The sequence below is a fragment of the Theropithecus gelada genome, chromosome 5 (genome assembly GCF_003255815.1).
Source record: "Theropithecus gelada isolate Dixy chromosome 5, Tgel_1.0, whole genome shotgun sequence".
NCBI classification, from domain to species: domain Eukaryota; kingdom Metazoa; phylum Chordata; class Mammalia; order Primates; family Cercopithecidae; genus Theropithecus; species Theropithecus gelada.
The window spans coordinates 7,244,922-7,259,431 of NC_037672.1; the positions used below are offsets into that span (position 1 = coordinate 7,244,922).

Below are 14,510 nucleotides of genomic sequence, written 5' to 3' on the forward strand. Positions count from 1 at the left end.
TGGGTGCTACCTCTCTGGCTGAGTCACTTGCTGTATTTGTACCTGGCTCTATCCTGGGGCGTGTGCATCTGCCATTTTACCTCCATCACATTCTTTTTCTCTCTCACACTCTCCTCCATGTTCCCACAAACTCACCAGGCTCTCCCTTCAGCCCCATTTTTTGTTTGTTTGTTTTTTGTTTTTTTGAAATGGAGTCTTGCTCTGTCACCCAGGTTGGAGTGCAATGGTGTCATCTCGGCTCACTGCAACCTCCATCTCCCGGGTTCAAGTGATTCTCCTGCCTCAGCCTTCCGAGTAGCTGGGATTACAGGCACCCACCATCACACCAGGCTAATTTTTGTATTTTTTTTTTTTTTTTTTTTTTTTTTTTTTTTTTTTTTTTTTTTTTGAGACGGAGTCTCGCTCTGTCACCCAGGCTGGAGTGCAGTGGCCGGATCTCAGCTCACTGCAAGCTCCGCCTCCCGGGTTCACGCCATTCTCCTGCCTCAGCCTCCCGAGTAGCTGGGACTACAGGCGCCCGCCGCCACGCCCGGCTAAGTTTTTTTGTATTTTTAGTAGAGACGGGGTTTCACCGTGTTAGCCAGGATGGTCTCGATCTCCTGACCTCGTGATCCGCCCGTCTCGGCCTCCCAAAGTGCTGGGATTACAGGCTTGAGCCACCGCGCCCGGCCCAATTTTTGTATTTTTAGTAGACATATGGTTTCACCATGTCGGCCAGATTGGTCTCGAACTTGTGACTTCAGATGATCCGCCCACCTCAGCTTCCCAAAGTGCTGGGATTACAGGCGTGAGCCACTGTGCCTGGCGCAGCCCCATTACATACGTGATGTTCTAGCACACACCACAGTCTCCTAGGATGCTTTAATCTGTATTCTTCTGTCTTTCTGGAATTACTTTTCCACCTTTATTTACCTGGATAAGTAACTTGTGTCCTTTGCTGTCCTGAGCTGTTCCCTCAGCTCTTGGATGTCTCTCCTTCCAAGAAGCCTTCCCCGAACACCCTAGATTTTCCCACTCGTTCCACCCCACTTCCAGCTCTTCCTTACCATAGTACCTATCACATGGTTAATTTGTTCCACAAGTATTTTGGGGAGGCACCAGTGTCCCAGGCACTGTGTCAGTGCATTCTGGGGTTGCAGCAGTGACTGAGGCAGCCCTGGTCTCCGCTCTCCAGTAGAGGAGAGCACGTTCTAGTTGGGGAAGATGGATGATAAACACTTAAAATGATAGACTGTCATCAGTGCTATTAAGGACATTAATTAGATGATGTGGCCTTAGAGGTGAAGGAGGCTGGCAGCAGGGTGGACTGTAGGTAGGGGAGGAGGCAAGGTCTCCTCTGCAAAGGTGCTGTTTAAGAGTAGACGCTATGTGACCGCAGCCTGGGTGCCTGTCTGCCTTTCCCAGCACCCTGTTAAGGGTGGATTCCCAACAGGAGTATGTTCAGTGAATGAATGTATGAAGCCATGCTTTAGAGCTGCTGTTTTTGTTCTTACCTTCCCTCTATCTCCCTTTTCTAGCTTTTTTGCTTGGTTTTATGTTAGTGCCGGTGTACTTCTCAGAACACGAATGCGTGATCTGGCCAAGAGCCACAGAAACTGCTCTGGGCTCAGTGTCTCCCATCAGGTGTGTCCGGGCTGTTGATGTCTTAAGGGATCCAGGAAGTGGCAACCCTATTCTCACCCAGGTTCTGTATGAAATTGAACAGTAAGACAAAGATTAGGCAGATAGAGGCAAAATGTCATCTTCCCTATTGTTAAAGGCTAATTCCAAGAGCTATACATCAATGTGAGAGCCAGTGGGCTTGTCAAACTACCTGAGAGTTAAACAAACTCCATCATCCAATCACGGTATCACTAGGGGGTTCCTTGTAGGGGGCAGCCTACCCCTAGGAAAGCAGAGCAGAAGTCAGAGTCCCAGAGAGAAGCGAGAGAGCTAAGCCAAGCTGTCCCAGTTTATTCCCAGTTTACAGCAAGAAGAGGAGAGAGCCGGAGAGAGGTCGGGTCCTGTGCACATTGAGCTCCTGGCACAGGGAGGAAGTAGCCACACTTGGGGGTAGAGGGAGCATTTCCGTGAGTACCGGCTGCTTTGTGATCCTCTGTAAGAGGCGAAACCCGCCAGAGTGAAGGTGACTGTTGTCAGAGAAGAGCTGCTGGTGAAGGGAAAGCTGGGGTTTGGGTTGGCAGAGGGAATGGGTATTGTGAACTGTGCTGGAGGCCACACTGCACAGAGGGAACCCAGAGGGTTGAAGCCTTGTGACAAGACTGCTTTTCTGGAGTGCTGGGTCATGGCCAGTGGATGGGGGAGCAGCCCTGTGGAGGAATCTTCTCAAAGACCAGACTGAGAAAGAAAAGGGCCATCTCACCAGCACCCTTGGAGCATAGTCACAGGATGAATGTCTTGAACGAGAAGGTGATGCAGAGGTGGCAACCCATGGGGACATCAGGTGCAGACTGCACCACTCCCACCCAGCGGCTCAAGGCTGGACCTCAACATCCTCCATAACCCCTCCCTGCCCCTACCTCATCTCCCCCTGCTCTGTCTCATAATTATTTCTAATCCATCTCCTCTGTTTCCGGCTGTGCCCAGCACCATTTTTGCCTAGATACATACAGTGGGCTCCCTACTGCTTCCTGTTTGTTCCCCCTTCCTTCCAATTGGTTCTCCTTGCAGCAGGGAGCATCCTCTTCCTAAAGCCCAGCTCTAATCCCTTATGGATCCTGAACCAGCAGACCCGTCTCCTTTTTTTCCCAAACTAGTCATTTTAATAGAAGGAACTAAGCACATTCCTTCCTGTAGTTTTTTTTCTTCTTCTTTTTTTAAAACCATGTCAACCTGAAATAATTGGAAGAATCAGAACCCAGTGTTTTGAGAGTTTATCCAAGAGAAAACCTGGGTATTGCCATCTGGGAAACACAGACTGCAGAGAAATGGGGTCAGCACTCCAGAGCTAAAAGTTAAGGTCTTGCTTATATAAGAACAAAACAAAGAGATTTAACAGGATTACAACATTTTCTACACAAGGCTAGTTTGTAAGTTACAAGTTTAATTAGTTACAGTTTGTTTTCTTTTCTGTATGGCTCGTTTTCATTTCCTTTCCAATTTAAAAGAGTATATTTAACATTCCGTCTTGGCAAATGAGATAGCCATGAGGTCTGTGTGTGAGAGAAGAGGGAAGTTAATCTGTAAGGAAGATCGACAGCAGAGGGAAGGGGTCTTTTCTGGTGCCCTCTAGTCATTTACGGCATTTTACACAACAATGTAGGCTGGGAAGAAGGCTAATCTGTAATCAGAGAAACAAAAGTTCAGCCCTATAGGTTACAGCTACCTGTCACGTGACTCAGGCCCAAAAATCACATTCCTTTATGGCACCCAATAATTTAAAGTTTCTGCAACTTAGGTTTCAAATTACTTATTTTCACGACTATTTACATTTTCTCTTGGTGGCAAGTGTAGAATATTGTTTTCTTTGCCTTTTAGTTTTTTTCTCTTTGTTTTTGTTCTGTTCAGGATTTTTGTTTTATTTAGACATTTCAATGCTTTATATCTCACATTACCACTTTTCTTTCTTAGGTTCTTTCAATTTTTTTTTAGTTTTTAATTCCAGTACTCAGTAGTATTATTGAAAATACCTTCACCTCATTCTTTTTGTTTGTCACCCATGGTCCTTTAGAAGTTTGTTACTCTCCCAGGCCTCTGCTTTCATCATAATGTATAAAAGACGGCTCTGTGTATAATTAACTAGGCTTACAAGGCAATCAGTACACTGTACTAATATGGCATAGTGATACTAAAAAACTGTTGCTACTCTCTATCAAATTGCTATCAGATACCAGGCTTATAGCTGATACTCTTCATGAGCGTGAATCTCCATACTCAACATTGCTACAAGAATGGCATCTTGAGGTCCATTCTAAGCTCAAAAAGGTTAGTGCCCAACCCAGGGTCCACCACCAGGCATGTGATCGGACTTGGTCTGCCTTGGCCCTCTGTGCAGCATCTCCTAGTTCACACTGGCATCCTGGTCCCATGTAACATACTAGTCATCACTTCTTCCATAGCATGAACAAGGGATCCAAGGCAGATGGGGAGGAGACATCTGAGGATCTCCATGCTACAGAGGGTACACACGATGACAGCTTGCCTTGGGAATCCTTGTGTACTGGGCCACCTTATCCAGTTGACACGTGAGGGACGGCATCACCAGGGGGCTGTGTGACTTGTTCAGGACCATCCAACGAATGGGTTGTGACCCTTACAACTCAAAGCCACGTCCATTTGATTCCAGCTCACCCATCCTAATCTACTTGCCACACATTCATAGACACCTAAGGAAGTTCCACAAAAGGCATTTGTGGGGAAAAAAAAAAAAAAAAAAAAAAAAAAGGAGCAAGACATAAGACACTGACCAAGAACATAGTGCAAGAGTAAAGACCAGCTGAACCAGGCAGGTGAGCCCAGCAGGTGAGCAGAGGCCTTCAAGGACGGGAGGTGAAGGGAGCTGGAGGTCTGCGATTCCCCGAGCCTGTTTCAGCACCCTCCCCTGCCCTGACCTCACGTCTGTGGTTTACATTTGGGGCAGACTTTTATCCTACCTCCCAGCCCACACGCACAAGCCAGACCCTTCACCTGGTCCTGGGCTGAAGACACAGCCATCTGATCCGGCTCTGGAGGAAGGACTGGCCAGTTGGTGCTCCCCCAGGGTGTTTCCAAGGATGATTTCGATTTCATTTTTGTCTTATGCACTGATTGAAGAACTTACCCCCCTTCCTAAAGTGTGATGGCATTTTAATAAGAATGGTGCCTACTTCCTTTGTTTGCATTTTAGTGCCAGGCACCTTGCTAGACACTGTATATGTGTGTATGTGTATGTATTAATATATGCATATGATAGAGGTATATGTGTGTGTGTGTGTGTGTACATATGAGCCATCCACATGTGAGTTCTACGTATGAGTACCTATATGTACGTCCATAGTCCATATATATGCTAGTGAGGTGTACGGAGAGCTAAACACTTTCCATCTATCCGCTCTAATCCTTACACAACGTTAACAGAAGTGCCACTGTTATTGCTCTATGAGATAAGGACTCTGAGGCACAGGGAGGTGAAGTGACTCCAGGGTCACGACTGGTCTTCAGACCTTGCATTCTTGCTGCTCTACTGACCTGTGCCTTGTTCATTACTTGCTTTACCCTTCCCAACTTGACCACAAGTAAGAACCATCAACGTCCCTGTTTTATGGATGTGGAAACTGAGTCTCAGAGATGTTAGTGACTTTGCCCAGGTTCTTTTATGTAGCCAGGCAGTGGCAGACCTGGCACAGGAAGCAGAAGCTCTCTGTGCTATCACTGTCACGCCACCTCCTGACCACATGCCCTGATCAGAAATGTCAAAGAATGTTTTCACCAAACAATGGCGGTTATTTCCCACAGTTTCACAGTGCAGGGTGAGTGTGCCTTGGCTCCTGCATCTGTGAAATGCGGCTTGTGACAATGATAGCTCAGTAGTTTCAGGGCTTTTGTGAGGTGCCTTTTAACTTTGGAATGGGCTGCAGTGCTCGTCTTCTTTCCCACTAATGGAGCAGCTCCACATGCTACGTGATCCAGGCCTCACATAGAAAGGCAGACATGAGGCATTTGTCATCTGTGACCTTTTCGTGACAGTCTGTCTTCACATTCGGCCATTTCACTGTGGCAGGTGCCAAGAGAATAGGCACTCTTGAGTTGACAGCTTTGATGTTCCTCCTGAAATTGATCGATTACATCTCTTAGCACTTGCATGGCAGTTGTTCAGATGTTTTATTTGCAGGATAATTGCAGAGGGAAAAATGACAGCTCTCGTTCTGTGAATGCCCATAGCTAAGAGTTGCTTGATCATGGTATTAATCATGGTTTTCTAGAGAAACAGAACCCATAGCAGATAGATAGATAGATAGATAGATAGATAGATAGATAGATAGATAGATAGATAGATAGATAGATAGATAGATAGATAGATAGATAGATAGAGATTTATTCAGATTTATTCAGGGAATTGGAACATGCAATTATGGAGGCTGAGAAGGTCCACTGTCTGCCATCTAGAGGCTATAGAACCTGCAAACCTGGTGGTATAAGTCAGTCTCAAGGCCTGAGAACTAGGGGAGCTGCTGGTGTAAGCCTGAGAGACCCAAGGCCAGAGAACCAGGAGCATTTTAGATGTCCAAGGGCAGGGAGAAGACAGACATCCCAGCTCTGGAAGAGAAAGAGAATTCACCCTTTTCCCAACTTTCTGTTATATTCAGGCCCTGGAGATTCAATGATGCCCACCAACATTGGGGAGGGTAATCTTTACTATCTGCTGACTCAGATACTAATCTCTTCCAGGCTAGTGTGGTGGCTCATGCCTGTAATCCCAGCACTTTGGGAGGCCAAGGCGGGTGAATCACTTGAGGTCAAATTCGAGATCAGCCTGGCCAACATGTTAAAACCCCAGTCTCTACTAAAACTACAGAAAAATTAGCTGAGTGTGGTGGTGCACACCCCTAATCCCAGATACTTGGGAGGCTGAGGCAGGAGAATTGCTTGAAGCTGGGAGGCAGAGGTTGCAATGAGCCAAGATTGTGTCATTGCACTCCAAGCTGGGCGACCAACTGAGACTCTGTCTCAATAAAATAAAATAATAAAATAAAAAGATGCAAATCTCTTTCAGAAACATCTTCACAGACACACCCCAAAATACTGTTTTACCAGCCCCCTGGGCACCTATTAGCCCAGTTCAATGACACATAAAATTAACTATCACAATCATGTCTTGAGAGTGGGAGGTCCCTTGGGGTTCATGAAGCTGGAAAGATGGAGCTGCATCTTGCTGACACTGCCCAAAAGGCCCACTGTGGAGCCCAAGCCTGGCAGGCCATGTGCTGTCCCCAGAGGGACTTTGACTTCACTGTTGGGCTGCAGAGTATGCTGGGACTAGGAGCACCTGCTGGGTGACCCCTTCCTTTACTGAAATCTTCTGCAGATATCCACACCAACCCTCAGCCCCAAATTGATACGGCTCTTGTCTGGACTCTTCCATCCAACTGAAGGGGAAAGAGAGGCCAGGAGGCATTGGGAGAATTGTCCGCAGCCACACCAGCATCAAGTAGTGGAGTTGATGTGTCTGCCTCCGTGGCCCAGGCCTGTGGCTGGGACTGCAGGGAACTGTTGGGATGAGAAGGCCTTCACCTCCCAAGGTGATTCTTTGTGTTCTTCCCACTGCCTCCCCTGTCCCCTCCCCTTTCTCCCATTTTCTGTCTTCTCCTTGCCCTTCTCTGCTCTCCCGCATCCCTGTTCCTTCTGCTTCCTTTTTTAGGGAATGTTTTGTGTGGTGGTTTCTCTGCGCTAGGCAGTTTTAAGTTTCTGCTTTTGAGATGTTCACAGTTTCAGGTTAGCAGCCAATTCTTCCATCAAGCATTTGGAAGTTTGCATCCTGCTTTCACATGGAAAACCCACCTGACTACTCTGTAGCTCTACCTTGAAAGAGTGGCTGTGTGACTAATTCAGGAAGACTTGTATGACTGATTCCTGGAGGAAAGGAGAGACCGACAAATATGAGCCTCTGGCGGCCACTTTTTCTGTACAGCTGGTAGATTAAGGGAGGAAGGCGTCAGCTGTGGTCACAGGTAGCTATCCCATGGGGCCAAAGTGAGCAGATGAGAAATGAGAAACTCAGCTACAGATGCCCAGTCCTTCTGATGGACTGATTACAAATGCACAGATACAGAATTTACAGCCTGGAAGACATTGGAGGGCATATACATTTTAGAATAAGTTAATCAAGTTTCTGGATAAATTTCTATTATGATTGCATTAAACTTACAGAATCATTTAGCAGTTGCCTATCCTATCCAAAAATGTAGAATATATTTTATTTGGAGCTTCTTTTAGGACCTCTAGTGAAATTTTACAATTGTTTTCATGAGTAGGGTGGCCGTACATCTCAATTTGCTTGAGACAGTCCCAGTTGCCTTATCATCCCCACATTCCTTCCCATGAACCCTCCCTTTCTTTCTCAGCTTAGGAGAGAAATCATATGGTGACCTTATGCCTAAGGTCTTGTATATTCTTTATGGTGATTCCCAGACACAGTATAGGTTTGGCTGTAATTGTGAATGATTCGATTATATGTTTTATATTATTCAATGCAGGCATAAAACATGTAACTAATTTTTATAAGCCTTTCCAGACTCCCGTATGCTATCCTCGGAGCCAGACTTCTGGCTCCAGAGTCCTGTCTCTGCCATGTTCTAGCTGTGTGACCTTGAGCAGGTTACTTAACCTCTCTCCACCTTAGCGTACTCGTCATTCAAGTATGGATAATAGAAGTGCCTGCCTCCTAGGATTTATCTGTTGATTCCATTGATGTTTTACACAGTCATAATGTCAACAAATGACTACGGCTTTGTAGCCTCCCAATTCTTACACCTTGTTTCTTTTTCTAATTGCTGTTTCAATGTCCTTATCCACTTGTTCCACCATCTCTCTCATTTCTATTGATTGGGTTTTCTCTGGTTTATGGATCATATATTCCTGCTTCTTTGCATGCTTGGTAATTTTTGATTGGATGCTGGGCATTGTAAATTTTATGTGTTGGGTACTGGATTTCATTGTGTTCTCTTTAATAGGGTTAGAGCTCTGACAAGTAGTTGAATTACCTGGAATCAGTTTTATTCTTTGAAAACTTGCTTTTAAGCACTGTTAGCTTGGGTTAACAGCTGCGTTTAATCAAGACTAGTTTATTCCCACTACCAAGGTGATGCCCTTCTGTGGATTCTGCCAGAAGTGTTATTGATTTGTTACTGATTTCTAATGTCATTGCATCTTAGTTAGAGATCAAAGTATGTATAAAGATTCATTGGAATGTATTGAGGCTTACCTTGTGGCTGTATACTAGGTCTGCTTTAAAAGATTTGTTCTCAAAAAGGCTGAGTGTTTTCTGCTGAGTATGGAAAAGGGAGCATTAAGAGGTGGGTGGGAGCCGGTCATGAGGTCTGCAAGGCTGCACATAGCAGCTCAGATGTTTTGAAGTAAAATCAACAAGATTTGGTCATTTTGTAGAGAATATTTGGTGGGGAGTACCATTGGGGAGGTCTCTTGGTCCATCCTCCTCTCCTAACCTCTGCTGTGGTTGGCTTAGGGGGTTTGGGCCTCATCTTAGTTTGACCTAGTCCTTTCCTTCTGTGTGTCAGCCTGTGCTGAAAGTTACAGCAGTCCCCTCGGGAAGGGAATTGGCTTCTGTGAACCTACAGGTTCCCGTGGCACAGGAAGGTCTCATGCCACAGCAAAGATATGGTTGACCTGAGTGGGGGACGTCAAAGTTGCTGTAAGTGATGCTCAGTTGGGTCAGTCCCTCCACCCTCCCCAGTGCACAGAGTCCACTCAGTGTAGGGACATTCTGGCCACCTGCCCTGGCCTCAAGCCAGTCTCCTCAGCTTGGGGCAAGTTTGTCAGATCTGTTGGACTGTAAGGCTGTCGCTCAAAATGCCTCCTGGCCAAGCCCTTCTTTGCTGAATTCCTGGCCAGGACAAATAATGTGCCTTCTTTCTCTTGCCTCAACGTCTGAGTGAGTCCACAAAGCAGATTGGACACACAGCACAAATTATGCGGTTCACGTTTTACTTAGCCATGATTGGAAATAGATCTGTCTGTCTGCCTCTATCTATCTATCCATCCATCCGTCCATCCATCCACCTATCTGTCTGCCATCTGTCTATCTGACCCTTGAACAACATGGGAGTTAGGGTGCTGACCCCTCACACATCACAGGTGGAGCCCAGCAGGCTCACCACATTAAACAAACAAAAATCAAAGTTTCAGAGGCTACTGTGCCTACGATTTGTAGGGCAGAGTTCCCAAAGACAAGGTAGCTCCAACAGAGAGAGACAGAGTGCGCTCCAGAGATCTGCAGGGCATCCTCAAGTCTTTGGCTAAGTCCTGTGCATGACGTGCCTGAGTAGAACTCGTGTGTAACATCTGACTCCTGCCAAATATGCCATTATACGAATAACGTACTGTTGACAGAAGCCTTACAAATAACATAAACAGGTGAGTAATATGTATTTTGTGTGTTATTAAATATGTGTAAGAAAGTAAGCTAGGGAAAAGGAAATGTTATTAAGAAACTCATGAGGAAGAGAAAATATGTTTACTGTTCATTAAGTGGAAGTGGCTCATCATAAAGATCATTTTTTGGGAGAACCTGCCCCCAATGTTTGACGTGGGTTCTATTCTATTTCCCTAAGCATTTTGGCTGGTTTGAGAAATAAAGAGAAAGAGTACAGAAGAGAGAAATTTTAAAGCTGGGTGTCCAGGGGAGACATCACATGTTGGAGAGTTTCTGTGATGCTCTCCCAGCCATAAAATCAGCAAGTTTTTATTAGCGATTTTCAAAAGGGGAGGGAGTGCACGAATAGGGTGTGGGTCACAGAGATCACAGGCTTCACAAGGTAATAGAATATCACAAAGCAAGTGGAGGCAGGGCGAGATCACAGGACCACAGGATGGGGTGAAATTAAAATTGCTAATGAAGTTTCGGACACGCGTTGTCATTGATAACATCTTATCAGGAGACAGGGTTTGAGAGCAGACAACCTGTCTGACCAAAATTTATTAGGCAGGAATTTCCTCGTACTAATAAGCCTGGGAATGCTACAGGAGACCGGGGCTTATTTCATACCTTCGGCTTCGACCATAAAAGACAGCCACCTCCAAGGGGGCTGTTTATAGACCTACCTGCAGGATGCATTCTCTTTCTCAGGGATGTTCCTTCCTGAGAAAAAGAATTCAGCAATAGTTCTCCTATATGCTTTTGAAAGAAGAGAAATATGGCTCTGTTCCGTCTGGCTCACTGGTAGTCAGAGTTTAGAGTCTTATCTCCCTTGTTCCCTGAACATTGCTGTTATCCTGTTCTTTTTTCAAGGTGCCCAGATTTCATATTGTTCAAACATACATGCTCTACAAACAATTTGTGCAGTTAGTGCAATCATCACAGGGTCCTGAGGCGGCATACATCCTCCTCAGCTTATGAAGATGGTGGGATTAAGAGATTAAAAACAGGCATAGGAAGGCCGGGCGCGGTGGCTCAAGCCTGTAATCCCAGCACTTTGGGAGGCCGAGACGGGCGGATCACGAGGTCAGGAGATCGAGACCATCCTGGTTAATATGGTGAAACCCCGTCTCTACTAAAAAGTACAAAAAAAAAAACTAGCCGGGCAAGGTGGCGGGCGCCTGTAGTCCCAGCTACTTGGGAGGCTGAGGCAGGAGAATGGCGTGAACCCGGGGGGCAGAGCTTGTAGTGAGCTGAGATCTGGCCACTGCACTCCAGCCTGGGCGATACAGCGAAACTCCGTCTCAAAAAAAAAAAAAAAAAAAACAGGCATAGGAAATCACAAGGGTATTGATTGGGGAAGTGATAAGTGTCCATGAAATCTTCACAATTTCTGTTCAGAGATTACAGTAAAGACAGGTGTAAGAAATTATAAAAGCATTAATTTGGGTAACTAATAAATGTCCATGAAATCTTCACAATTTATGTCCTTCTGCCGTGGCTTCAGCTGGTCCCTCCATTCGAGGTCCCTGACTTCCCACAACTTTCATCCTCCTCATTTTCACATTGAATAGGCTGAGGAGGAGGAGGAGGAATAAGAGGAGGGATTGATCTTGCTGTCTCAGGGGTGGCCGAGGTGGAAGAGTTGAAGGAAGTGGAAGGGGAGGCAGGAAACACAGGCACACTCAGTGTAACTTAAAATATTTTCATTGATACACAATATTTGTACATATTTATGGGGTGCATGGTAATATTTTGTTACATACATAGGATGTATAATGATCAAGTCAGGGTATTTAGGATATCCATCACCCCTTGTATTTATCATTTCTATGTGTTGGGAACATTTAAGTCCTCCCTTCTTGTTATTTTGAAATAGAAAATACATTGTTATTAACTATAGTCACCCTAATCTGCTATTGAACACTATGTCTTATTTCTTCTATCTGACTGTATGTTTGTACTCATTAACCAGCCTCTTTCATCTCCCCCACACCCTTCGCCACCTGTGATAAGTATCCTTCCACCATCTGCCTCCATGAGATCAGTTCTTTTTGCTCACATATATGGGTATGAACATGTGGTGTTTGTCTTTCTGTGGCTGCCTTATTTCACTTAACATTGACGTAACTTTAATTGAAAGCAAATCCACGTGTAAGTGGAAACAGGCAATTCAAACCCAGTTATTCAAGAGTCAACTGCTTATCTACTTACCTATTATCTATTTCTGCTTTTTGCTTTACTCCAAAACTTGAAGATTTTTGATACCACTATATGAGAGTTCCCTTATTGCTTTTCACAGCAGCATAGCATTTCACTGTATATGTGAGCCTTAAGTGATTTCGTCTGCCCTTAACTAATGGATATTTAGGTTGTTTTCAACCCCTTGATATTTTAAACAATCCTAGACCCTCTGCATATATCCTACGCCCCTCTGTAGTGAAGCAGGCAGAGCAACTATTGCTATCTCTATTTCACAGATGAGAATATTGAGGCTCAGAAAGAGTAAGAGGCTTATCCAAGGTCACAAAGCTGGTACATGGTAGAACAGAGACTAAAGCACAGGCCTCTCCATTACCATCCCTACATTTGATTAGAAGATCTATTTGATGGATCCACAAATGAAATAACATTTCAGTTCCTCTTTGGTGTGATTCTTGTGCTGTGTTTGAACAGCATGTACACAAATTTCTCACAAATAATTTTTTTTTTTTGAGATGGAGTCTCGCTGTCACCCAGGCTGGAGTGCAGTGGCGCTATCTCGGCTCACTGCAAGCTCTGCCTCCCGGGTTCACGCCATTCTCCCACCTCAGCCTCCTGAGTAGCTGGGACTACAGGCACCTGCGACCACGCCTGGCTAATTTTTTGTATTTTAGTAGAGACAGAGTTTCACCGTGTTAGCCAGGATGGTCTCGATCTCCTGACCTCGTGATCCGCCTGCCTCGGTCTCCCAAACTGCTGGGATTACAGACGTAAGCCACTGCGCCTGGCCCTCACAAATAACTTTAGGAACATTTAAATGTAAATGACAATGACATAACCATATTTCTTCTTCACCCATTATTTCTGGTCTTATTTTAATGATCTTGCTCTCTGTCTGCATGGCACATCTGCCACGTATCTGTTCACCCATCCATTATTCATTCACTATTTCCAGATTTCATGATGTGTCATGCATGCACAGTTCACTAGAAATGCCTTCATTCAGAAGTGGAGCTCCTGATTGCCAGCGACGGTGCATCCTATTGTGTTTCTGCGGCTGCCTCAGCAATTATGCAGGGGTAGTCGGTACTTGTCAGGAATGGCCCTTCACACTCTCTGACTTCAGAAGGGACTAGTGTTTAAGCATCAGAATAATGTGCTGCTTTTCAGTGGCCTGACAAGAGAGAACCCTGGTGGTCCTTAAAGAGCTCAGAAAAGAAGGCGTGTTGAAAGGGAATCCATTTAGGAAGGGAAGAGAAAAATCCATCCATCCATAAAGATTGGGAAAGCCTACAGACAGTTATCCTGACATCTCCCCTTGCCCCATCTTATCCCTTGAGGCAGCCTCTGTCAAATTCATCTCCCTGAAGCACCATTTTGAGAGATGTTCCATAGCTTCCCACTGACCCCAATAAAATTCACATTCCTGAGCTTGGCATTCAAGGCCTCATGGTCAGACTTCATCTTACCTTTCTAATCTATTCAGTTTGTACCTTTCATATGCCAGAAGGTTACCATGGTTATCTTAGGATGGTTTTAATTTAGTAACTTTTCTCCTTTTTTAGATTGTCTATTTTTTAATTTTCTTTTTCATTGTTATCAAACATATGCATGCCTTCTTTTAAAGGGTCAAATAATTCTACAAAGCTTGTGCTGAAAAAAGAGTAGATTCCTCCAGCCGTGCACACACACACGCATTTTCAGCTCCCCAGAGTTAACGACTTCCAACTGTTTAGCTTGGTCTTTTGGTGCTGACCTCCATAACTCTAAATAGCGTGCTTGCTTTGCTATTTCTTGATTTCTCTAATTTGGGATTATCTGTTTCCTTTTCCATATGAAAGATGAGGATTTACTCTATTTTATTCTCTTCACTCAACCTGTGCCACATATCAGCCCTTTCATTATCTCCCACCATAGTTAGGTCAGTATTTATGGCTTCTATGATTATAAGCATGTAAATGTTACCTACAGTTGAATCTTGTAGGAAACTAGAATCCTTTTTCTTTACTGTATAACTTTTTGTTTTTCCTGAAGTTAATATTGTCCTTTAGTTTCCTTAGGAAACTGTTTTACTCTCTTTCTTCTCTAAACCTGGACCACATATCAGCTCTTTCCTCATCCCCCACCATAGTTAGATCAGTATTTGCGGTTTCTATGATTATAAGCACTTAAATGTTATTCACAGTTGAATCTTGTAGAAAACTGGGATCCTTTTTCTCTACTCTGTAACTTTTTGGCT

At 44.7% G+C, this 14,510-nt stretch overlaps 1 protein-coding gene across 2 annotated transcripts in view; it reads left to right on the plus strand.

Annotated features, from left to right (window-relative positions):
• EVC2 (EvC ciliary complex subunit 2) overlaps positions 1-14,510 on the plus strand; it is a 146,331-nt gene that overhangs the window by 94,110 nt on the left and 37,711 nt on the right. The gene's annotated exons all lie outside the window — the stretch shown is intronic.